The sequence below is a fragment of the Sus scrofa genome, chromosome 9, assembly GCF_054392235.1.
Source record: "Sus scrofa isolate SSC_HxYL_T2T_F1_AM1 chromosome 9, Sscrofa_HxYL_maternal_Yorkshire_Landrace_v2.0, whole genome shotgun sequence".
Taxonomy (NCBI): Eukaryota; Metazoa; Chordata; class Mammalia; order Artiodactyla; family Suidae; genus Sus; species Sus scrofa.
In genome coordinates this window covers 132,766,570-132,792,287 of record NC_139391.1, presented here as the reverse complement: position 1 = coordinate 132,792,287, position 25,718 = coordinate 132,766,570, and the positions used below count along the sequence as shown (strand labels likewise).

Sequence of the window (25,718 nt, the reverse complement as noted above, 5' to 3'; positions counted from 1 at the left end):
GTAAGAATATATTCAGTTTTATAAGAAACTACCAACCTGTCTTCCAAAGTGGCTGTACCATTGTGCATTTTCACTAGCAAAATACAATCGACCCTTGAACAACACAGATTTGAACTGCATGAGTCCACTTATTAGTGGATTTTTTTCAAGAACTACTACAGTACTGCACGATCTGCAGGTGTTGAATCCTTGGATGTGGAACTATGGATATGGAGCACTGACTACGGGAATTGGACATCTGCCGATTTTGGTATCTGCAGTGGATTCTGGAACCAATCCCTGTGGATACCAAAGGAGGACTATATAAGGGTTCTATTCTCCACACCCTCATGAACACTGGATGCTGCCGGTGTTCTGGATTGTGGTCTCTCTAACAGGTGTGTATGTGTAGTGGTATCTCGTTGTATTAATTTTCATTTCCTTGATGACCTATGGTGTGGAGCTTTTCATAAGCTTATTTGCCATTTGTGTATCTTCTTTGGTGAGGTGTCTATTAAGGTATTCTGCTCATTTTTTAATTGGAATGTTTGTTTTCTTATTGTTGAGTTGTAAGAGTTCTTGATTTGTTTTTGATGACACCTTTATCAGATGTGTTATTTACAAATATTTTTCTCCAAGTCTGCTTTCATTAATTTTAATGTGAAAAATGATGCAATATCATGCAAAAGGTAAAAATCATCTAGAGTCAACTATTTTAAACTATATAAAATGAGAATTTCCCCTTCTTCTTTATTTTGACTTATCAAGAATTATTATCTTTACTGGGAAAATTTTTTAAATGACATTAACTTACTTTAATCACTTCTTAATCTCCCAAAGCTTGATTATTCTTATCTTCTCATAAAGCATTTTCACCAAAATGAAAATGTAGGCAGTATTTTAAATAATTTTTTTAAATCAAGATGAGGCCAACCATTGTTCCAATTTTACTGTAATAAATTATGAAGTCTTTGCCTTACATTTGCTTATTTTAAACCTAATGAATATTTTATACTGATAACATTAGCCAATCACTAATTGCCTTAATTATCACATTTGCTACTTTGGTTGGACCTCATTGTTATTGTCAATAACTTTCAGATCTTTATTCCAATATTATTTTCCCAGTGAAGCCTTGCCTTACCATTATTTTCAATGGCAGAAACCTTACTTTCTTAATTGCCATCAATATCTACTATACAGTTTTCATGTGTTTCTTTTCTCTCGCTCTCTCTTCTCCCTTAATCAGAACATAAGCCTCATAAAGGCAGATGATTCGTTGGTGCTTATGGCCACTTAATACAATTTGTTGAATAAATGAATGAATGGGTGAATCTATCTATACAAGTAAGAGGAACAATTCTTAAGCCTAGGTACACTAAAACATTTTAACCAAGTAAAAGAAAATGCACTTTCTATTCCATCCATAAATTGTACTATCCTCACCTCTATTTCTTCTGCATCATCTCTGTTTAATCAATAGTGGTATGAATTCCCCTTTTCCCTCTTATCATTTCCTTCCAATTAATTTCATATTACAAATATCATCCAAATGAAATACAAACGTTATTGCTCTCTTTTTCTTTTTTTGGCTGCACCCATGGTATATGGAAGTTCCTGGGCCAGGGATCGAATCCAAGCTGCAGCTGCACCCTATGCTGCAGGATTGTTCATTTACCACCACACTATGCTGTGCCTTTGAATAAGCTCTGATTATTCTTATCGCTAACTACATTCCATGTTATTCCATATTAAAGAAATGACAGTATAAGAAGATATAGGCTAAACCACAATAGTGCAATTTATGACTCTGATATTTGTAGTCACATTTGTAGTACAAGAAATATATGCATGTATATTACTCAGATGACATAATCCTAACTATTTAGCACTTCCCAGTATCAGGATTTTCTGAGCTGTTTCTATTATATCTTGGTTAAAATTATCAGCAATGATTTAAGCTACCAGCATGGCTGTTGTTTTTAATGCCAATTAAATTCAAGATATGCTCGTATCAGTTCCCAAGTCAGAATACAGCTCATACGCTGGAGCTGCTAGTGGATATATTTTCATGGATGATATATATGAAAATTGCCTGCCTCATTCTTACTCCATATTGTCCCTTATGTCATTGCCTCTCAGAAGTGAAATAATTTCTTAATGTAAATTCTTCTTTCAAGAACATGTTAGGTTATATAAACCTCCTAGGCCCAAGAGCAGGATGTAGCAGTAGTAATCCTTGAGAAATGCATCTCACCCTTCCAGAAGCTGAGATGTCTACACAGCTATTGGGCCACGCCAGGGCACTGCTATCAGGGATTAAATACCTGAGGCAAACCCATGTTATTTTTTTCATTGAAGTAGCATAATTTGGTGAAAACACCATTGGATATAGGTTCAGAAAGACCTTGAATCAAATTCCAGTTTCACATTCTAAGATCCAGTTTTCTCTGCCATAAATGTGGTAGCACTACCTTAAATGTTATAGTAAGGGAGTTCCCATTGTGGCTCGGCTGAAACATATCTGACTAGTATCCATGACGATACAGATTTGATCCCTGTCCTCACTCAGTGGGTCGGGAGATCCGGCATTGCCCTGAGCTGTGCAGTAGGCTGCAGACATGGCTCGGATCACGCATGGCTGTGGCTATGCTATAGGCTGGCAGCTGTAGCTCCAATTTGACCCCTACCCTGGGAACTTCTATATGCCATGGGTGCCGGCCTAAAAAACAAATAAATAAATAAATGTATGTTATAGTAAGGACAATTCAGTCAATTTCTGTGAAAGGCACCTATCCCATAATAGAATTTCCTTTTTACACTCAAGATAACACAGACTGACCACCAATAAGTATATATGTACTTTGAAAGATATATTGTCTGTTGGAATTATTGCTGTGACTGGGAAGTTTGAAAATTTTGATTTTATCATTCAACAAACAAATACCTACAATATACTTTGCACTACGTGAGGTGCTTGGGAGCAAATGATGAACCAGAAAGGTGTGGATTATGAAATTTTGTGGCTCTACAGACTCTTTACTTTATACTATCCATGGCAGAACCTTGAAATATAAACAGGATTATGGTAGTTATTCTCACCAAAATTTTCCATGTTAAAAAGAGAACTGGGAGTTCCCATCCTGGCTCAGCAGAAACAAACCCAACTAAAACATCCATGAGATGTGGGTTTGATCCCTGGCCTTATTCAGTGGGTTAAGGATTCAGTGTTGCCCTGAGCTGTGGGGTAGGTTGCAGACGTGGCTTGGATCATGTGTTGCTTTGCTGTGGCGTAGGTTGGCAGCTACAACTCTGATTCAACCCCTAGCCTGGAACTTCCATATGCCATGGTGCAGCCCTGAAAAAACCCCAAAAAACAAAAAAACATACCAATGACAGTGATACAGTAGAAAAGCATCCGCTGGTATCTACAGACTTTCAGTCCACAAACAGCATCTTTGCACAAGATATCTTCTTCCTATTCTATGGTAGGCACTGGGAATGCATTGGTGAATAAGGCGTAGCTTCTGCCTTCAACAAACATAATAAAGTGATCTTGGGGTGGCAATAAATGCAGATTAACCTAGTACTCCACGCTCAAATGTGGCTAAAAGCAGTAACATTTTCTATGATTAATGTCTAGAGTTAGGAGAATCTTGCAATCTACTCCTCTTTGAAACTATTTTCAGTGATTTCCTATTCCTTTAGAATAAAGTCAGAAACCCCTAATAGGGCTTACAACTCTGGCTTTCATACCTATTTCCTGCAAACCAACACAGAAAACCCTTTTGCATCACAATGTAATACACAATTTATATACATACATATATAAATAAAACATGGAAGCAAATTTGATGTGACAATTTTACTAAGAACAATGTGCCTTGATTCTTATTCTTTTTCATTTGTTTAAATCTGGTGGCAGAGCAGCCCACTAAGTTGATTTCAAGACGCACTAATAGATGTGAAATTATCGGTCTGGAAGACGTCAAGATTGAGCTTATATCTACACTCTTTGTCTTATCCTACCACTCTCCTCCCTTTCTATGCTAGAGTCCTGCTGTTTTCTTTCCTTTTCGTCATCACACTCTCTACCATTCAGAGCTGTTACCTACCTTTTCTCTCCATCATTGACTCAATAAATACATTAGGTATAACTACTATGCATCAAGCATTGTTCCAAGGTCTGAGAGGCAAAAGCAAATTATGTCCTTTCATCTTGAAGGCAGTCACAAAACATGTAATCCAAGAAATAAGTGAAATGATTAAAAATAGTGTTATATAAAATGATGGAAACAAGAAAAACGAGAACTAAAGAATAACCCGAGGCCTGGCCTCTGGAAAAAAAGCTATCATAGAGGAGGGTGAGAAGGGAATGAATCTAAACAGTGTTCCAGGCAGACCTTTTGAGGAACTGACAGAAGACAAGCAGCTGGTGAATGGTAAGCAAAAGTGAAAGTGACTTTAGATGAGTTTGGAAATACAGGCAGGGGAAGATCGTGCAGGGCTTTGAAGGCAACTGCTCACCTAGATGTAGCTCACGCATTCTCCAGGACTCAGCTTAAATGTCACCTCCACAAAGAAGCTTTCTGCGATCTTCAGAGTATATGCGGTCTGCCTGTTACTGGTTCCACGCGTACCTTGTACTTCTGCAAGCTTTTACTCCACTTACACAATGCCTGCCCTTCCTGACGGAACTAAAGATGCATCAGGTTGGTGACCATATTTATCCACCTATTTCTCACTGGAGAGGAACAGAGTTATCTGTCCCTACTAATTACTGGAGTGCCTAAGATACAGTAGATTCAGGATAAACATTTGTTGTCAAGATGGATGGAGAGATGGATGTTACACAATGTCAAGTCTGTGTGTAAAGGAAATTCACAGAATAGCACGGGCACGCTCTTCTGATATTTCTTGTTTTCATTCCTAACTACTCTTAATGTCAAACGATGTTAAATATCAATCTCCAATTAAAAAAAAAAAAGGCAGAACAAGTGAAATTTCAGAAGAAGTGAGACTAGTACGCACAGTGTTTAGAGGAAATTTGCTGCTGGTGCCCCAAGTTTAGTGTCAGCAACTTTATTTCCTTTTCTCATTTCTAAAAACTCCATTCATAACCCCTGTATTTACCCCTGCTACGCTTACTGCTGTGTTGTGCAGCAAGAACTGGATAGAGGCTCCCTGATATTTAAGCCAAAAGTAGGAAACATGCATACAATAGTTAACTGCCCGGGTCCATTAGGTTAGAAACTAAGGTAAATTGAAATTTAAAACATGGCTCATGGCATTTAATCCTAGAGCAACATCCTTTCTTTAAATCAACTCAGGGTGATTGCTTTTCCTATCTTCCCAAGCCTCAACATAAAACAAGAATGAAAGATAACTAAGCTGACACAGAGTTGAAACACTGTAGAGGAAGACTCCATAGAAGCTGAGGAAAGTCATAAAACAAACAGCAACAGTAACTGTTCCAGAGGAAGGCTCAGAATCTAGGGTTGCTACAGTATATAATCTAAAATATCCAGTTTTCAGCAACAACAACCAAAGACAAAAATCAAAAACACAAATAGGAAAGTGTGAGCCAGTGAGCCACACACACAAAAAAAAACCACAATCAATAATAACTATCTCTAAAGGACTCTAGATGAACTTAAATATTGCACAGCATCTGATCACAGAACTAAAGGAAAGCACACATAAAGAACTAAAGGAGGGAGTTCCTGTCGTGGCTAAGCAGTAGTGAAGCCGACTAGTATCCATGAGGACATGGGTTCGATCCCTGGCCTTGCTCAGTGGGGTAACGGTCTGGTGTTGCCATGAGCTGCAGTGTAGGTTGCAGATGTGGCTTGGATTTCATGTTACTGTGCCTGCGGTGTAGGCTGGCAGCTATAGCTTCAATTTGACCCCTAGTCTGGAAACTTCCATATGCCATGGGTGTGTACCTAAAAAGACCCCCAAAAATAACAATAAAAAAATAAAGGAAAGTATGATGTAAAAACATATCAAATAGAAAATAGCAATAAAGAAATACTGACATTAGAAAAAATAACCAGATGACAATTTTGGAGTTAAAATATAACTGAAATGAAAAATTCACCAAAAGGAGTTCCCATTGTGGCTAGCAGGTTAAGGATCCAGTGCTGCCACATCTGTGGTGTAGGTCACAGATGTGGCTGAGATTAGATCCCTGGCCTGGGAACTTCTACATGCTACAGATGCAGCCAAAAAAATAAAAATAAAAATAAAGCACTAAAGAGGATAAACAGCGGATATGAGCTTACCAAAGAATCAGTGAAGTTAAAGATGCATCAATATAGATTATTCAATCTCAAGAACAGAAAAACAAGAAAAAAATGAAGAAAAATAAACAAAACCTCAAAGACTGAGGTACCACATCAAGTATACTAATGCATATGAAGGTGCAATCTCAGAGGAGAGAGAAAAGGAAAGAAAACATATTTGAAGGAATAATGGCTGAAAATTTCCCAAATATGACTAACTATGTCAAAAAGCTCAACCAATTCCAAGTGGGATAAATACAAAGAGATCCAAACCTACGCACATCTTGCCCATCTATTGATAATCCAAGACAATAAAAAATCTTGAAAGTTACAGGAGAAAAAAAGTTCATCACATACAAGGCAACCAAAATGACATTAATAGATGACTTCTCATCAGTAGAGCTTGAAGGCAGTAGGAACGCATCCAAAGTGCCGACCCAAGAACAATTCTGTCAACCAAGAATACTACATGCAGTAAAACTACTGTTCAAGAAAAAAAGGAAAAATGAAGACGTTCCCTCAAGACCGAGATAAGTTTTTGCTAGGAGACAAGCATTACAAAAAATAGTGGGAAAAGTTCAGGTTGAAAGGAAGGGACGCCAGATAGTAACTCAAATCCACACACAAAGAAATAGTGCAGGTAAAGGTAAGTCTATAGATAATTTCAAAGGATGGTATAAACATATATATTTCTCCTTCTTTACTGAGTTTGTAGTCAATTACATAAAATAATAATAATAAAACTGTATTGTTGGACTTATTTAAAGATGCAGTATGTATGAAAATACTAGTACAAAAGAGGGGGAAGGAATGGAGCTATAATGGAGTAAGGAAAGAACTGCCGGATGGTAATTGAATCCGTAGGAAGAAAGAAACGGTAAATAAGCACATCTATATAAAGTATTTTCTCAATATAGTTTTACTCTTTACTTCTTAAGGCTCTTTAAAAGACATGGAATGTGTAAAGCAATAAATACTGTATTGTTGAGTTTATAATATATATAGATTGATATATGTGGAAAGGATATATATGATAATATCAGCACAAATGATAGGGAAGGATTTGAACTGTATTACAGCAAAGTTGCTCTATTCTACTGGAATTAAGTTAGTATTGATATAAAGTAGATTGTATTAAGTTGCACTTAGAAATAATTTCTAGAGTAACCACTAAGAAAATCACTCAAAATATAGTTAAAACATCAACGAAGGAACTAAAAAGGTCTACCAGGAGTTATCTACTTAACACAAAGAACATAGGACCAAAAAAGAAATGAGACATATAGAAAACAGAAAGCAAAATGGCAGATGGAAATCCAACCATAACCCTAACACAGTAGTGCCCTCTTCTCTGCAGTTTCCCTTCCCAAAGTTTCAGTTACCTGTGGTCAAAAAAATTAAATGGAAAAACTTCAGAGAAAAGCCATTCATAAGTTTTAATCTCACAATATGCTGCTCTGTCCCACCTAGAACACGAATCATCTGTTTGCCGCCTTGGTTATAAAATCAACTGTTGCAGTATCCTGGTGTTTGAGTTCAAGTAACACTGATTTTATTTAATAATGACCCCGAAGCACAAGAGGAGTGATGCAGGCAATTTGGATATGCCAAAGAGAAATTGTAAAGTGCCTCTTAAAAGTGAAAAGGTAAACGTTCTCAACTTAGGGAAAGAAAAAAAAGCTGTATGCTGAGGATGCTAATATCTAGTTAAGAAAGAATTCTTTTATCTGGGAAATCGTGAAGAAGAAAAAAGAAATCCATGCTAGTTTTGCTGTTGCACCTCAAACTGCAAAAGTTAGCTCCACAGTACGGATAAGTGCTTAGTTAAGATGGGAAAGACATTAAATTTGTACAATAAAATACTTTGAGAAAGCTCAAATTCACATAACTTATTATAGTATATTGCTATAACTATTCTATCATTAGCTATTATTGGTAACCTCTTACTGTGCCTCATTTGTAAATTAAACTTTATCATAGGTATATATGCATAAGAAAAGATGTACTAGGAATTCTCTTGTGGCTAAGCAGGTTAAAGGGTTAAGGATCCAGCACTGTCACTGCAGAGGTTTGGGCTGCTGCTACTATGGCATGGGTTTGATTCCTGGCCTGGGAATTTCCTCATGCTAGGGGTTTAGCCAAAAACAAAACAAAATAAACATAATGTATTCAGAGTTCAGTATATCTGAGATTTCAGGCATTCACCGGAAGTCTTGAAACATAAACCCTGCAAATAAGGAAAACAACTAAAATAGTAGATGTGGATGAATTTAACACTTCAATCAAAATGAAGAGGTTTTCAGACTGGATGAGATCTGATACATACAAAAGTCTAGTAAAATCCACATTAAGTCTGTAGATTAGTTAATATCATTATTCCCATGCCAGTTTCCTCGTTTTGATAATGTACTATGGCTATATAAGTTATGGGGGACATCTGGGTAAAAAATATATGGAAATTGCAACCTTTTTGCAAGTTCTAATCTTAAATTGTTTCAAAATAGAAAAAATCACTTAAAAGTCCAATACATGCAGATAGATGTACTTTATGTGTACAGTTTTCACTCCAAAGTTATGTTCAAAAGGAATAACCAAGCAGGCATATGGGGAAATTATTGAGTAAGGTTCAATTTCTTCAGAATAAAATCATTGGTTATTACTGCCAGACAGTGATGACATTTTTAATTCCAGTTACAAACAGGCACCCACTCATCGTTTTTTCCCCCTAAACTGTTAATAGCAGCAGTAGATAGTTCAGGTTTCTGTGTAATTAAGGCATTTCTGTCCACCTAGCCACATTAAACAGTGGGAAAAATGTTTTCTCTCCACAACTAGCTTGGAAACCTTATTGCAACTAGTTTGCACAACCACGATCATGAATGCTCATTAAAAAAGAAAAAAAGAAAAAAAAAACCAAAACAAAACAGTTTCAGGGTTTTTTGGTTTTGGTTTTTTTTGTTTTTTTTTTTATAACTATGCTAAATAACTAGTCTTAGTGAATGTACAGTCTTTTAAGTCTGAAGCAAAAGATATGAAGCTCAGGGTTTCTTTTTTTTTTTTTTTTTTTTTTTTTTTTTTCTGGTTACCCTGTAATTAGAAACTTCCTGAACACTAATGAGAGGGAAATGCATATATACTTTTCAACACACACTTGCCTGTGCGATGCAACTATCGGCTTTCAATGTGTGTGGTCTGTCAAACACCCTGTTTAGTTATGTTGTCAGGGCAAGATGGACTTCCCTGGGAAAGGTGAAAAAAAAAAAAAAAAAACCCGAAAAACTAAAAACACAGACTAGAGTGTTTTGTCATTCTTTTTTCCCTGCCTAGAGTTACAGGACGACAGGAAAAGAGCAACAGGCATAACTCAGAGATATTGCAGGTTTGGTTCCAGATCACCGCAACAAAACAAATATCTCAATAGAGACAGTCGCAAGAGGAATTCCTGCTGTGGCACAACAGGGTGAGTGGAGTCTCTGGAGCACTGGCATGCAGGTTCGAACCCCAGCCCAGCACAGTGGATTAAAGATCTGGCATCCCTATGCCGTGGAATGGCCAAAAAAGGAAATCCAATGAACATTAAAATTACACTTACACTGTAATGTAGTCTACTTAAGTTTGCAGCAGCATTAAGTCTAAAAGAACAATGTACATGCCTTAATAAAATACTTTACTCCTAATCACCACGTGAGCCTCATGGAGTAAAAATCATCATCTTTTTACTGGTGGAGGGTCTTGCCTCAGTGTTGATAGCTGCTCACTGATCAGGGTGGTGATTGCTAAAGATTGGGGTGGCTGCAGCAATTTCTCAAAATGAGACAACAATGAAGTCTGCTGCATCAATCGACTCTTTTTTACAGGAATAATTTCTCTGTAGTATGCAATGCTGTCTGAGAATATCTTAGCCAAAGTAGAACTTCTTTCAAAATTAGAGTCAATCCTTTCAAACTGTTACTGCTTTATTATCAAGTTTATGTAATATTTTAAATGTTTTACTGTCAGTTCAACAATCTTCACAGCATCTTCACCAGGGGTAGTTTCCATCTCAAGAAAATACTTTCTTTGCTCCTTCCTAAGAAGCAACTCATCCTTTCAAGTTTATCATAAAAGTACAGCAGTTCAGTCACATCTTCAGGCTCCACTCCTCATTCTAGTTCTCTTATTTCCACCATTAACTGCAGTTACTTCCTCCACCCAAGTCTTGAATCCCTCAAAGTCATCCATGAGGGTTGGAATTAACTTTTTCCAAACTCCTGCTCATATTGATATTGTGACCTCTTCCCATGAATCACAAACATTCTTCATGGCATCTAGAATGGAGAATCCCTTCCAGAAGGTTTTCCACTGACTTTGTCCAAATACATCAGAGAAATCACTATCTTTGGCAACTTTAGCCCTTAAAAAACCATATCCCTTAAGGGAATTCCTATGTGGCTCAACAGGTTAAGGATCCAGCATTGTCACTGTTGCAGCTCTGGTTGCTGGTGTGGCATAAGTTCAACCCCCAGCCCAGGAACTTTTGTATGCTGTGGGCACAGCCAAAAAAAAAAAGACTTGAAATTCAAAAAGACACCTTTATTCATGGGCTGCAGAGTGGATGTTGTCTTAGCAAACATGAAAACAACATTAATCTCATTGTACATCTCTGTCACAGCTCATGGGTGACCAGGTGCATTATCAACGGTCAGGAGCAACATATTGAAAGTCATCTTTTTTTGAGCAGTAGGTCTGAAGCGTGGGCTTAAAATATGCAGTAAACCATGCTGTAACACATGTGCTATCATCGAGGCTTTGTTTTTCCATTTATAGAGAACAGACAGTGGGATTTTTAAGGCCCTCAGATTTTCAGAATGATAAGGAGCACTCGGTGTAACTTCACGTTACCAGATGCATCAGCCCCGAAGAGAATCAGCCTGTCCACTGGACTTTTGAAGCCAGGCACTGACTTCTCCTCTTTGAGCTATCAAAGTGCAAGATAGCATCTTCTGCCAATAGAAGGCTGTTTCGTCCCCACTGAAGATCTGATGTTTAGTGTAGCCACCTTCATTTATTACCTTAGCCAGATCTTGTGGATAACTTGCTGCAGCTCCTACATCAGCATTTGCGGCTCCCCTTGCACTCTGATGTCACAGAGACCGCGTCTCTTCTGAAACCTCATGAACTAACCTATGCTAGCTTCAGACTTCCCTTCTGCAACTTCCTCATCTCTCTCAGTCTTCATAGAATTGAAGAAAGTTAGAGCCTTGCTCAGGATTAGGCTTTGGCTTGAAAGGAAGGTTGTGGCTGGTGGTGACCTTCTATCTGGACCGCTAAAACCTCCTCCATAGCAGCAGGAAGGCTGTGTTGCTTTCTTACCATTCGTGTGTTCGCTGAACTAGTACTTTGCTTTTAAGAGCTTTTCCTTTGCATTCACAGCTTAGCTAACTGTTTGGCACAAGCAGCCTGGCTTTTGGCCTATCTCTGCCTTCAGCGTGCCTTCCTCCCTCAGCTTAATCTTATTTCTGGGTTTGATTTGAAATGAGAGACATGAAACTCTTCCTTTCACCTGAACACTTAAAGGCCATTGTAGGGTCATTAACTGGCCTGATTTCAACATTGTTGTGTCTCAGAGAATAGGGAGGCCTGAGGAGAGGGACAGAGATGAAGAACAGATGTATGTAGCAACAATAACAACAACAACAACAACACAAAAGACAAAAGACAAAAAAAAAAAAAAAGAACAGATGTATGTGTCCTGATGGCTCCACCCACAACATTTATCAATTGAGTTCACTGCCCTAAATGAGTGCAGTTCATAAAGCTCCAGAACAATTACAAAAGTAGCATTAAAGATACTGATCACAGATAACAACGACAAAGACAAATATAATATTGAAAAAGTCTGCAATAGTGCAAGAATTATCAAAATGTGATATGAGAGATACAGGGAGCTACTGCTATTGGAAAAATGCTGCCAATAGACTTGCTCCATGCAGGATTGCCACAACCCTTCAACTGTAGAGTTCCTGTTGTGGCGCAACAGTAGCAAACCCAACTAGTATCCATGAGGTTGCTGGTTCAGTCCCTGGCCCCACTCAGTGGGTTAAGGATCCAGTGTTGCCTCAAGCTATGGCATAGGTTGCAGACGTGGCTTGGATCTGGCACTGCTGTGGCATAGGCTTGCAGCTATAGCTCTGATTCAACTCCTAGACTGAGAACTTCCATATGCCATGGGTGTGGCCTAAGATAAAATAAAAATAATAATAAAAACCCTTCAGCTTGAAAAACGCAATATCTGGAGTTTCTGTTGTGGCGCAGTGGAAACGAATCCGACTAGCAACCACAAGGTGCGGGTTGGATCCCTGGCCTCTCTCAGTGGGTCGGGGATCCAGCGTTGCCGTGAGCTGTGGTGTAGGTCACAGACATGGCTTGGATCCTGCGTTGTTGTGGCTGTGGTGCAGGTCAGCAGCTGTAGCTCTGATTCAACCCATAGCCTGGGAACCTCCATATGCTGCGGGTGCAGCCCTAAAAAAAACAAACAAAAAAAAAAAAAAAAAGGAAGAAAGAAAAGAAAAATGCAGTATTTGTGAAGTGTAACAAATCAAAGCACCATAAACCAAGGTCTGCCAGTACTTGGTCTGTGGCATGTGGAGGAAAGAAGGTTAAGAGCACAAAGAATCCTTTTCTCTTTTCACCTGCAAATTGTGGAAGAGAGCAGAGGTGGCATTCCTAGGCTCAGCACTGATGGAGGGGCAGGTTTGTCTCCTGGATCCAGACTGATCTAAGTTCAAGCCTGTCTCCTCCTTTCTCTGACTGTGTGACTGTGATCCTCAGTTGCTTTATCTGTAAAATGGGAAAAACAGTCCCCATACCTCACGGAGGCAATGGGAGGAGGAAATGAGAAAACATACGTCCATTAAGTACAGTACCTAGCGAGTTGTAAATATACAAAATTATCAGTTACCGTTATTTATGAAACATGCTTTCCGCCAAAATCTTGAGGGTTATTTGGCACTATGGAGATTTCTAGGAAATTCAAGTAGACAAATGTGTCAAGCACCTTTTATAAAGACGGTACTTTATCATACTCAACAATGAGGTTTCGCAGAGATTAAAAAGCATTGCTTTTCTGATCCATGAAATTACATATATAAAATTATAATATAATATATATTTAAATGTATATATGTATATAAGCAAAGCTTTCTCCGCTATTCTGGACACAGATGTTCTAAAAGCATGAAGGACATGGCATTACTGCTTCCATCATCATATATATATGATTTTACATACACATATATACAGCTACCAAGGCATTGTTAACATTTTAAATCCTTAAATTATTTTGCTGTTGCTTTTTTATTTTTATTTTATTTTTATTTTTATTTTTTTTTTTGTCTTTTTGTTGTTGTTGTTGTTGCTGTTGCTATTTCTTGGGTCGCTCAAGCGGCATGTGGAGGTTCCCAGGCTAGGGGTTGAATCGGAGCTGTAGCCACCGGCCTACACCAGAGCCACAGCAACGCAGGATCCGAGCCGCGTCTGTGACCTACACCACAGCTCACGGCAACGCCGGATTGTTAACCCACTGAGCAAGGGCAGGGACCGAACCCGCAACCTCATGGTTCCTAGTCTGATTCGTTAACCACTGCGCCATGACGGGAACTCCCTGCTGTTGCTTTTTTAAAACCTACACTAAGCAGAGTTTGATATCACCAATAGGCACAGAGGAATGAAGGAACAACAGAAATTAAGATAGGTAAATGAGCCACTTACATTAGAAATGTCTCTCAAGCTGTACCCTAACGTTAATACAGAAATCTTTTAAGAGGCCTTCCCTATTTCCAAGGAAATGGAAAGTCATGGCACATGATCCAAAGGCACAGATTAATGAACAGGATCTATTTCTCAAGCCAGGAGCCCCAGAGTAGGCAACGTGCCTTTCAGGACCCACGGTGAAATACCTGGTCCCTTACTGGTGCCCAGCCACATCACTGCTCTTGAGTGGATTTTTTTTTTCCACTCTGCTTTCATTCCTAGGCCACTGACACTGCTTTTTCATCCCTCAAATCTGTATTAATGAACAGTTCCTTTTTATTTGGCCACCCGGAGGCATATGGAAGTTCCCGAGCCAGGGATCAGATTAGAGCTGCCGTTGCGACCTATGGCACAGTTGTGACCTTTCTGGATGCTTTAGCCCACTGTGTCCGGCAGAGGATGATCAAACCTGCATCCTGGTACTGCAGAGATGCTGCTGATCCTGCTGCATCACAGAGGGACATCCGAAAGTTCATTATCCAAACAGACATGTATGTATGGAATATTTACTGGAGTTTCAGAGCAGAGAAAGATGCAGGTGGTTTAGATTAGAAAAAGCTTGCTGGAAGAGGTAAATAACTGAGCTGATATTTGAAAGCATGAAAGGGCCTAGATGTCTAGAAAGCAGAAATGGAAATACGTGCTCTAGGATAAGACCATGGACAGCAGGCTGCAGCCACGGTGGTTCCATTTCACCCCAGACTCTCACAGGTGCCACTCCACACCCTCCTCACCTCCCCCCACATATCTTCTGTACAGGCTAGTCTCTGCCTGCCCTCCAAGGTTCTGCACAAACCCATGCTCTGAATAAATCCATCGTATTTCTCCTTGATAGCTCCTACGCAATGGTATATACTTTACGACTTCCTCGCTATAATCAACAAGGGGGAAAATCTGTCTCTTTTTCCCTGTATTCTTGTTGGGTCCCAAGTGATCACCCAATTACTATTTACTAGAGGATGAATGAATAAATTTGGGAATCTGTATAGTGTCCTGGGGAAAACTGAGGAGACCACAGATGAGGTTTTGTGCTGAGAAATAATCAAGGCCAAGGAGAGCTTATTTACAGAACCTAGAAGGACAAGCTGGAAGTTATCTTAGCAATTTCTAATTTGAAAACTTACTTTCAAAAGTTCACATTAAACATTTCCCAGACACCCATGATAATGTGCTAAATGATTTATAGGCGCCGTCTCCTTTCATCTTCAAAACAGCAAAGGGATTATTATTGCCACATTAGAGAGAAAGGGTGAGTGATTCGTCTAACTGACAGCTCAAACTGAGGTGGATGGTCCCCCTTACTCACAGTCTACAAGAAATAAATGTCTCCCCAAAAGAGCAAGCAACTTTCTCCAGGTCATCTGTGGTGACAAATGCTGAGCTGGCCCTAGCCCATGACCCTCTGACTCATACCAAACTCCCTCTCTTTACATCATTCAGCCATTCTACAGAAGACCCTAAAGGACCGGCAGAGAGAGGGGACATGATGAAAGCAACGCCTTGTTATTAGTTAGGGCTACGGTAATAAAACACCATACCCTTCACGGCTTAAACAACAGAAACTTATTTTCTGACAGTTCTAGAGACTAGACATCTAAGGAATCAAAGGGTCCCGCAGGTTTGGTGTCTTCTGAGGTCTCTTTTCTTGGCTTGAAGATGCCATCTTCTTCCCTGCATCCTCACATGCTCTTGCCTCAGTAGCCATGCTCCCCTGGCATCTCTTTGAGTGTCCAAATTGTCTCTTCTGTGGATGAAGGCCCATCCTAAGGGCCTGGTTTTAACTCAGTCACCTCTTTAAAGGCCAGATCTCCAAAGACAGTCACATTCTGAGGTGTTGGGGGGTTAAGGCTTCAACGTATGAATGGAGGGAGTCCCAACTCAATCTCTAACACACATCCATAATATAAACATAGCAGCTCAACAAAGAAGCATACAGTTGTTAATGGAGGAAGGCAGTGCTCAAGGAGAGAGACACAACCCAAGAGGTCCAAACATGATAAGACTGGCTCCTAAACTACGACTGTGAGGGGATATAGAGCAGAGAGGACAGCATCATTTACATGGGCCAGTCGCCCTCATCTGATCATTTTAAAAGTGCATGAGCATGTGCGTGTGCACACACATGCACTACATAAATGAAACGCAATGCATAATGTAGTTCCTCTTAACCACTTCACAATTGGGAAGTATGAATCCAGATGAACCTGTCTATTTTAAGGGCCTGAAAACTGGCTGGTCCAGTTTCACACGCTGCATTACAAAACAAGAATGTCTCCTCACTCTGGAGCCAGTTTTTTAGTTTTCATTCTTTGACCAAGTTTGCTGTTATTTTCCATTGTTTCACCCCTTTGGCGGCCAAAAACAGGCAGTCATTCTGGTTGTATTTTAAGATCAGAAATTTTTGGAATTGGACGAAGTAGTTATAATCACCATCTAGACAGAACTTGTGCAAATTTCTAAGCTGAGGTCTCAAGATGTAAATAAAACTAGTGTGTTCACCCAGTTAGGGAAACAGCCAAACTCATCTCTCAGCTCTCAACCAGGAGCCTTTTTATTTATTGATTTTTTAACAGCCCTCTAGCATCCCCTCCTCGCCCCTGCCTCATCCCCCCATATTCAGGCTAAAAAAGGAAATAGAGCCAAAATAAAAAGGGCATTTGTCTAAATTTTAGGTTGACCAAAATTTTGAGATGCCAAGTTATTGTTTTTGTGAAGTAGGATTAAGATATTAATTTGAAGGAAATGAATCACTGAATTTCTATGATTGGTTAAATAAAGCTTAAAAAGAGCCTTTTTCACCTTTTATACTTTTCCAGATTTGAATCATAGTTATAAGATGTTGACTTCCAAATACAATGGGGATCATTTAAAAAAAAAAAATTCCTCTTCCCACACGGACCATTATGGAATAAAACCACATTGACAAGTGTTACCTATATCTTGCTCATTTTCAAAAAATGTAAAATAATGGTCAACCTTCTACTTAATATAAACTGATAACAATGAGGTCCTTAGTGTTAACAGTTTTTAAATATGCCTTAAAATGTGGCACAAAATGCCAGGAAAAGCAATGGGTTTTTGAAAAGTGCATTCACTTCTACAACTTTCTCTCACCAGACCAGACGGCTGGTTTGCAAATATGCTCCCCTAGGGAGCATTTGTGTTTTGTTGAGGTTCCACTCCCTCCTTAATTGCTGCCTCTTTTTATGACGTGCTCAAGATTGCCACAGCAGGGAAAGCCATATCTTCTTTTTTTTAAGTAAACAGTACAGGGAAAACCCCCAGGAAAATCGTCATACTGGCTTAAATGTTTCTTGAGAGCCATTTTATTACTGGATGAGTTATAACATTTTAAAGTTGGTTTACTTTTCAACTCACACGATAACTATTTCAAGCAGCTACTGAGGTTGAGCTTGTTATTAAAATATGGATATTGAATATGATCTTGAAGTGGAAAAAAGAAAAATATAGCAGGAGTGCGGAAGGTCAAGGGAGCTGAACATCCATCCATCTCATGAGTTACTGGCACGTTAAACCACCAAACATGACACGAGCATCCGACAAGTCTGGATTGTGTAACATATAATAGGAATTCATGTTCATCATTCTTTCTTCAGGTTGTAAGAGGTTTTAGAAATGTGCTTCTAGACGCTATGAATATGAACTCACTTTTGAAACAAATGGGAAACCCAGTCTTTTGTAGGATTGAGAAGCCTGTACATAGAAACATGCATTTGAAGGCAATATTCTCAAGGGTTCTTAATATCTTTTATACCTTGATGCCTTTAGCAGTCTGGTGAAGCCGATGGACCCCATGATACATTATATGTATGACATTATAAATTTCATGAAATAAAAACATTAGATCACAAAGGCAACCAACTGTATTGAAATACATGGAGTCCATGCAGTATAGCAGACCCCTTAAATGGTATTTATGCATGCTTTGGAGGCTTGAGTTTTCTCCCTCTATTTTCTGTGGAGTACACCCATGTAGTTCTAAAGTACAATGCAAAATTTTTGAAGACAGAAGCACTTATAGAACCATAAAGAGTAAAACAATAGAAAACTAAGTTCCTTTTGTACCCTCTATCTCTGCTGCCAAAGTAACGAATATGTAAGCACGACCTGAACAGGTAGGTGTTACATATAATAAACACAGGTTGAAATGAACTAGAAACACTCATTTGCTCCAAACTATGAAATTTACATTTCCTCAGCCTTTGTTCAACAATGGAGAGGAGTACTAAGGACATTGGTAGTAACTAAGAGGGCCAAGGACTTTAATTAATAAAGTGTATATGGATGTTTCGGTTGAGCTGCTGGTGGTGGAATCTAATGCCTCAATGGGTTTTTGCAAAAATATGAAAATTAACAAAAACTGTTACACTCCCCTCTTCACTTTGGACAGGAAAAAGTCTGATAACTATATCTATACTAGAACCTCAGGAAATATGGGCAGAACCAGGAATAAAGTGCAGAATGACTTTCCAACGTAGGACAGACATGGTTCATTGAGGCAGGGAGGGATGAAGGTCAAAGAAGCATCTCCTCCCTCCTCCATGCCAGGCAGTGCATCTGGGAACCATCTGAACCAGAAGCAAACTCAAGGGTATCTGATCACAAAGAGCTTCCCCTCCTCACCTCCCTGCCCAACTTGACCCACACAGACTCACTGTTTCCCTTCACAGAAGCACCTGGCCATCAGTAGAGTAAAATTAAGCACTTCAGTGTTAAAAGGATTAATGAGAAAGGGCTAAAGAATGAATAATTGTTTAAAATGAGATGTGTTTTAATTAAACGTTGAGGAAATATGAAAGTCAACAGTTCAATAAAATTGTTTTAGTTCTTAAAAAAAAAAAAAAACAGCATTTTGATTATGGTACTTATGGTAACCAGCTGTTCTCTAAAGCTCTAAAGATTGAAAAGAAAAAAAAAAGGAAATGAAATGACTTTAAGTTGCAAAGTGAAGGATTTTTGTCAGGCTGAAGAAGGACATCCTGATAGCAGAGCTGTAAAGGACCCTCTTTTGCGACAGGTGGTTATTATTACTAAACGTTTCAGCCGTCTTTACACTGCAGATTTGGAATGGTCCCAATTCTATAAAGCATTATCTTTTAGGGAACATTAAGGTGGCCTCAAGAATCTGAAGGAGGAAAGTAGGCAAAGGGTGAGGAGTAAGATAGAAACCAGACTCAAGAACTTAGCTGGCCATCCAAGAAAGGCAGGCAAGACAATGGTTAAGTATTCAGAACTTAAAACAATAATTCTGGCACCTAGGACGTGAAGGAAAAGCAACCCAGCATGATGGCTCCCGGAACAGGTAAATGCACTGAGATGCGATGATGTGTGGAACTGGGCCTAGCAATTGGCCAGGCAAAAAATCCAAGTGTTTGAAAGGAACAAAGGCTCTGTCTTTGCCGACCAAATGCTGGAAAACAAGGCAATCTGTGATTCCATCTTACTGGTTAATAATTACCCTGGATCAAAAGATCTGCATTCTATAAGCTCATGAATTTCTATGCACTTTTGTTTTAGGTATTTTGTTTTCTGGTCATTCATTCTAGTGATTTCCCGATTTTCTTTCTTCCTTTAAAAACTCCCACACAAAACAAAAACAAACAAACAAACACAAACAAAAAACCCTCTAGAGAAATTCAGCAGACCTAGCTTCTCTGGGTTCGTTCTTAGCATAACTGGAGAAAAACCACATAACCTGCTAAAGTGGTTTTATTTTGGTCCACATTCTCAGAGGCTCTGGCCACCACACAGCATCTTTCTAGGTTTTCTGGTGCCCTTGCATTTCCACCTTAGAAAAGGACTTTCTTCTCCCCTTCAAGTTTCTCACCTTATCCCCACCCCCACTCTTGGGTAGTGACCTCATCTCCTTTCACAGAGACAACAGAAGGCGTCACAAGGGGAAGTTCATCTTCTCACCCGCAAACCCTCAAACTTCTCTGCCAGAGCACCTGGGTTCTCCTTCTCTCTGTCACCAAGAAGGCAGAGTTCCTCCCCCTGTACTGGACCTGGCCCCACATGTGTTTGGGACGCAAAATCCCTCTCTCCTCCTCAACTGGCTTCACTCGGAAAGCTGTGCCTGTCTTTTCTGAATCATCCAACTTGACCTTCTACGGGATAATCTGATGGGCAAGCTTTTTACAGTCTCTCTCGTCTCCATTTCCTTTTCCCTCCATGTCTCTCTCCCCTGTTGTGCTGCTTCACATTTTTCTAATGGACCATTTGCTCACACGCTGTCTATCCGCATCCTCAGAGTCCTCACTTTCATGCCCTCTGCCACCCCACCGCGTCCCCACCACTCCACCAGAGCTGCTCTCATCAAGATCGCTAGTGACTTCCTGGTTTTTTAAATGCAGTCAGTCATCGCTTTTCTATCCTGTTTTTCTGGAACCACTTTCACTTCTTTGCTCCCATGACATCGTCCTAACTCCTAGTTTTGCATTAATTCCTTGGTTGCTCCTTTGCAGGCTTATTTACAAATGCTACTCCTGGATCCTCCGTAATAAGCCACACCATTCGCTCTCCACACATGGCTTCTCGTCCCTCACATCTCAGCTTAAACTTCACCTTTCCATCCTTCATTTCCCCAGGTCAGCCTGTACTATTCAAGTCCATTTGCATCTTATATTACCCATTATTTCCTTAATTATTATCTCTTCTCCAAGGGGGTATTAAATCTTTACTCACCCAAGTAGTCCCTAAATATAGCACAGTGCCTGGAATGTAGTCAGTAGCAATTAGAACATACTGATTTGGTGAACTCAGTGGTCAGTGATTCCTGGTTGATGTTACATCTGCATTTTCTTCTTGACCCAACAGGTAAACAGGTAAAAATTCTTAAGCGAAAAAAAGTACAGTCTATCTACATGGCTTCCCCTAATAACTCTTCTTTTTCTAAATGTTAAAAAGACAGATTTTTCCTATTCTTTCTTAGGCATGCTATATATATTCATAAAATAGTATCTAAAAATTCGTTTCTTTACAGAGAATTGTAAGTTATACAACAATGTTCTCTTCATTGTGACAATAACTTTAAGGTATTAATCAGCCAAGCCAACTTGTCAATTTAACACATAATTTAAGCAGATAGTATAAATTTCTGTAAACACTGAATGAGTCTCACAAAACTGATTCTTTCTTATATTGCTTTTCATTGAGAACAGAGGGATTGTTAGTGATAAGGACACATACACACAAAAAAAATCCCATATAAATATTGTAAACTTTTACTAATTTTAAATAGAAATCCCTGGCGATCACTACCTCAAAAAATAAGCAAGTAGCAGATTATATTATCATCATAATATTTTCCAACTAAATTTTTAATTAACTGAGAAACCCCTATAAATTAGAATTTTCACTGCGAGAAATCTTCCTAAAATATGTCATCCTTCAATAATCAAGGATATAATGATACTTTGACATTATAGCTGACTATGAATTCCCATTGTACATTGAAAGTAGTAATTTTCAAGACTATTCCATGAATGACAGAAATGCCCTAGAGTTATCTCTTTGAGATCTAAGTTCAATCAATTTTAAATTCATCTGTCTCTACTTCATAACAATTGAGTGGAAAGGAAGTTGATACCTGTTTGAGGTTTGTGGTAGATAATAACAAGGGACTGATGGACATTAAGAAATTTTAGTTATAGATGCAGGAGTCCATATAGCATGTCCCCGTAACGGCATTCATCTTTAAATATTTTTCCCAAAATTACTTTTCTATAAATCCTTAATTGCTGTAAATGATTTTTCTTAATACTTTTATGGTATTGCCTCAAATGCATGTAAAAAAAGTCCTTTAATTTCAAGAAATAAAAAATGAGAGCCCAAAGAAAACTTATAAGATACCACTTACCTTCCCCTAGACTATCCTAGGCAGATATTGTCTCTTCTACAATTATAAATCCTTCTACAAGGGGTCAAAAACCTCGGTTTATTGCCAAGGTACTGTGCTCAACTTGCTTATCTTGTTAAAACTGTGGACATAAAAGTATGGGGCAAATAGGAAGTGTGTCAATTTACTGACTGAAATTCAGAAACATTTGCAAGACCTAATGTTTCTAGTCACACAGTTGCATCTAGCAGTCAAACCTGACCTACTATGTGTTATTCATTATGAACTTATACATATATGTATAATAAGGCAATTTTATAACGAAAGTTGATTTTTACTTCTAAAAAGGAGTATCTGGTTTGCCATAAGTTAATGGGTTATTTGGAAAGGTAAAATAATAATGACTTTATTCTGTAAATGATAAATCCAAGGTCAGAGTAATCATTTTGATACAAATGCTTTATGCCAACCACCAGGATTAATAAGAGTGAAAGAGAGTCATAGACTCTGAGGTTACACTCAGAATATTCTAAAAGAATGCTGTATTACCAAACAAAAGTAAAATAATTCGTACAGTTAATGTCTCTTATACAGCTCAAAAAGTGCCTATTTTGTAGTTTTGGATTAAACTCCAAATACTTTATTTTCTTCAAGTGGTATTATATATGTGTGTAAAACTTTACAAAATAAGGAATTCTAAATCATAAACCTTTTCAGTCATTCTTAAATGTTGGTGCAACTTCTTCTATTATGTCAATCAGTAATCCAGTTACAAGAGTAGAACAATTGAGTTAATATGGGAATATGCATTGGAATGTGTAATTTCTGGTTCTCCCCCTATAATTTTTCCAATGTTAATACAAATAGGAAGAGGTTGATAGCCTTAAAATACATCGAAACTGAAAATATAAACCAATTAATCAATTGAAGCATACAAAATCCATCAAAATGAAAATCAGAAGACTTGGACATAATAAATAAGCTATTTAGCTTTCCGTTATCTCTCTTTTCACACCTGTAAAATGTGAGTATCTGCCCTGCCAACTCACATGGTTATTGTAATAAAGTTCTTGAGCAAGATCTTTATAAACCACAAAATTCTATGCAAGGGAAAGATATTACTGTCCCTTGGATATTTTTTTTCAAATAAGGTAATCAAAAAACAGATTGTAAATTAAATAATAAAGTAAAAAACGAAGCGGCGTATAATAAATACATGACTTTTCCATACTATGGAATACCTAAATTACACATATTAGGTATATTTGTTCTTTAATTGGAAATACACTGTTACCTAAAATACCTATATTTTCCTACAGACTCCAGAGGTCAAGCAAATGAAGACAAAGATTAAGAAAAAGAGAGTAACACTGTTGGTGCGAATATAAATTGGTATAACCATCATGGAAAACATTAGAGAAACTCCTCAGAAAACCAAAAATAGGACTACCATGTCATCTAGCAATCCCACACCTGGATAAATATTTGAAAAAAAGAAACTATAACTCAAAAAGATGCATGCACTCTCATGTTCACTGCAGTACCATTCACAATAACCAAGACATGGAAACAACCTAAATGTCCACTGACAGACAAATGGATTAAGATGTTATACAATGGAATACTACTCAGCCATAAAAATGAATCAAATGATGCCATCTGCAGCAACATGGATGCAATTAGAGAGTCTCATACTAAGTGAAGTCAGAGAAAGACAAATACCACATGATATCACTTACATGTGGAATCTCAAATACAGCACAAATGAACCTATCTATGAAACAGAAACAGACTCAAAGACATAGAGAACAGACTTGTGGTTGCCAAGGGGAACAGGCAAGGGAGGGAGTGGGATGGACTGGAAGTTTGGGGTTAGTAGATGCAAACTCTGAGATTTAGAATGGAGAAGCAATGAGGTCCTGATGTAGAGCACAGGGAAGTATACCCAATCTCCTGGGATGGACCATAATGGAATGTAATATAAAGAAATATATATATATACATATATATATATAATGACTAAATCACTGCCGTACAGCAGAAATTGGCACAAGGCTGTAAATCAACTGTACTTTAATTAAAAAAAGAAAGAAAAAAGATAAAGGGAGCAGGTGATTTACAATCACATGGTGTGATATTCCTTTATTCCCCAAGAAGGAAACGGAAGGAAAATGAGCACCACTTGGCCTCTCGGCCCATCATCTTTGATTCAGTGGGTAGTGAACTCTGACAGACATCACTTCCAGGGGATCGCTCTGTTTCTCTATAGCTATTAGAATTCATTACATAAGTGATCCCACTGGTGGGGCAGCCTCATAAGTCTGCTCATGGTGACCACTGAAGTATGTAAGCTTATTTTACATTTGTATAAAGGAGAGATAGGCTGTATTTTCAAAGAACGTTCTAAGGGTGGACTAAGAATCACAGAGAACCAAAAAAAAAAAAAACAACAACAACAACAAACTCTGAAAATCACACACTGCTCAGAGACATCTTTGGCACATCTCTTTTTTCTCCTCAGGTGGGTGGTGTTATCAAAAGACAGGCACTTACTTCTTTGCAAAGAACTCCAGAACTAACAGTTTCTTCTCCCACCTGTCACTGCCCTAGTTGCCACAGAGCAGAAAGTAAATTGCCTAAAGCTTGAATTCATTTTCTCTGAATTGGGTCTTAACAAACACGGACACCATTTTTCTTACAAAACCTCTATAAAGAATCATTTTGTACCCCTTAGTTCTATCTCCACCTTCTCTACATGAAGCAAGTCTGGATGTTTCTGAAGCTGTGAGAGAGTCTTCAGAGGTATTGGCCCTCGCTCAGAAACCTCGTCAAATTCCCAGATTTTGTAGATGAGAGTCTATGAGAATAAAGATAACTTCACTTTCGTTTTTCTATGCATCTCACCCATTGTAAAAGAAGAGGCATCAAGAAACAATAACAACAATCCTCTAAACTTGAAAAAAGCAATGTTTACAGAATTTCTATTTCCATTTCAAAATGCAGCCTTTGATGGTAAGGCCCCTTACACGCTTCACAATCATTGAGGACCCCAAAGGACCTTTATGTTATTTACAGCCATTGATGTTTACCATGTTAGAAATTAAAACTGAAACAAAAAAAGATTTAAAAATCACACTGAAGGAGACAATTTATAAACACAGACATATAAGTGCCCACTACAAAAATGGTTCAACCTTAGTTCTGAAAGAAGTGCAAACTTAAGCAAGATACAATTTTCATGTAACAACTCTTGAGTTTTTGGATTTGCTGGTTGTTGTGTGTTCTGTTTGAGTGATAACACCATGCTGGTTTAGGGGAATACCATAGTGTTAGTTTAAAACTCTCCTATACTACTTATAAATGGACATAATCTTTCTCAAGAGAAAAAATAGCAAAAATAATAACTAGTACACCATGATAGTTTGCTAAATATTTTTTAAACTCTCCAAATACCCATTATAATTTCTATTTTACAATTGAGAAATTGGCTTATGATCTCACAACTTGTGAGTAATGGAACTTTTGTTGGAATCTACTAGAAAATAGATTTTGGAGCTCCCGTTGTGGTGCAGCGGAAACAAATCTAACGAGAAACCATGAAGTTTCGGGTTTAATCCCTGGCCTTGCTCAGTGGGTTAAGGATCCAGTGTTGCCATGAGCTGTGGTGTAGGTTGCAGACGTGGCCCAGATCCTGCGTTGCTGTGGCTGGGGCTGGGGCCAGCAGCTACAGCTCCGATTTGACTTCTAGCCTGGGAACCTCCATATGCCGCGAGTGCGGCCCTAAAAAGCAAAAAGCAAAAATAAAA

At 38.4% G+C, this 25,718-nt stretch overlaps 1 protein-coding gene across 43 annotated transcripts in view; it reads right to left on the bottom strand.

The window, feature by feature from the left end:
- Window positions 1-25,718, bottom strand: part of PLA2G4A (phospholipase A2 group IVA) — a 369,657-nt gene that overhangs the window by 133,515 nt on the left and 210,424 nt on the right. For 8 of the 43 annotated variants that reach the window (XM_084977992.1, XM_084977986.1, XM_084977983.1 and 5 more), the window contains one exon: window positions 3,370-3,510. The exons of 18 other annotated variants lie outside the window; for them this stretch is intronic. The gene's annotated coding sequence lies outside the window, so the exon portion shown is untranslated. Of the gene's footprint in view, window positions 1-3,369; window positions 3,511-4,506; window positions 5,104-12,934; window positions 13,112-21,933; window positions 22,055-25,718 lie in introns of those variants that run through there. 17 more of the 43 variants (XM_084977979.1, XM_084977999.1, XM_084978009.1 and 14 more) reach the window with 4 other exon arrangements.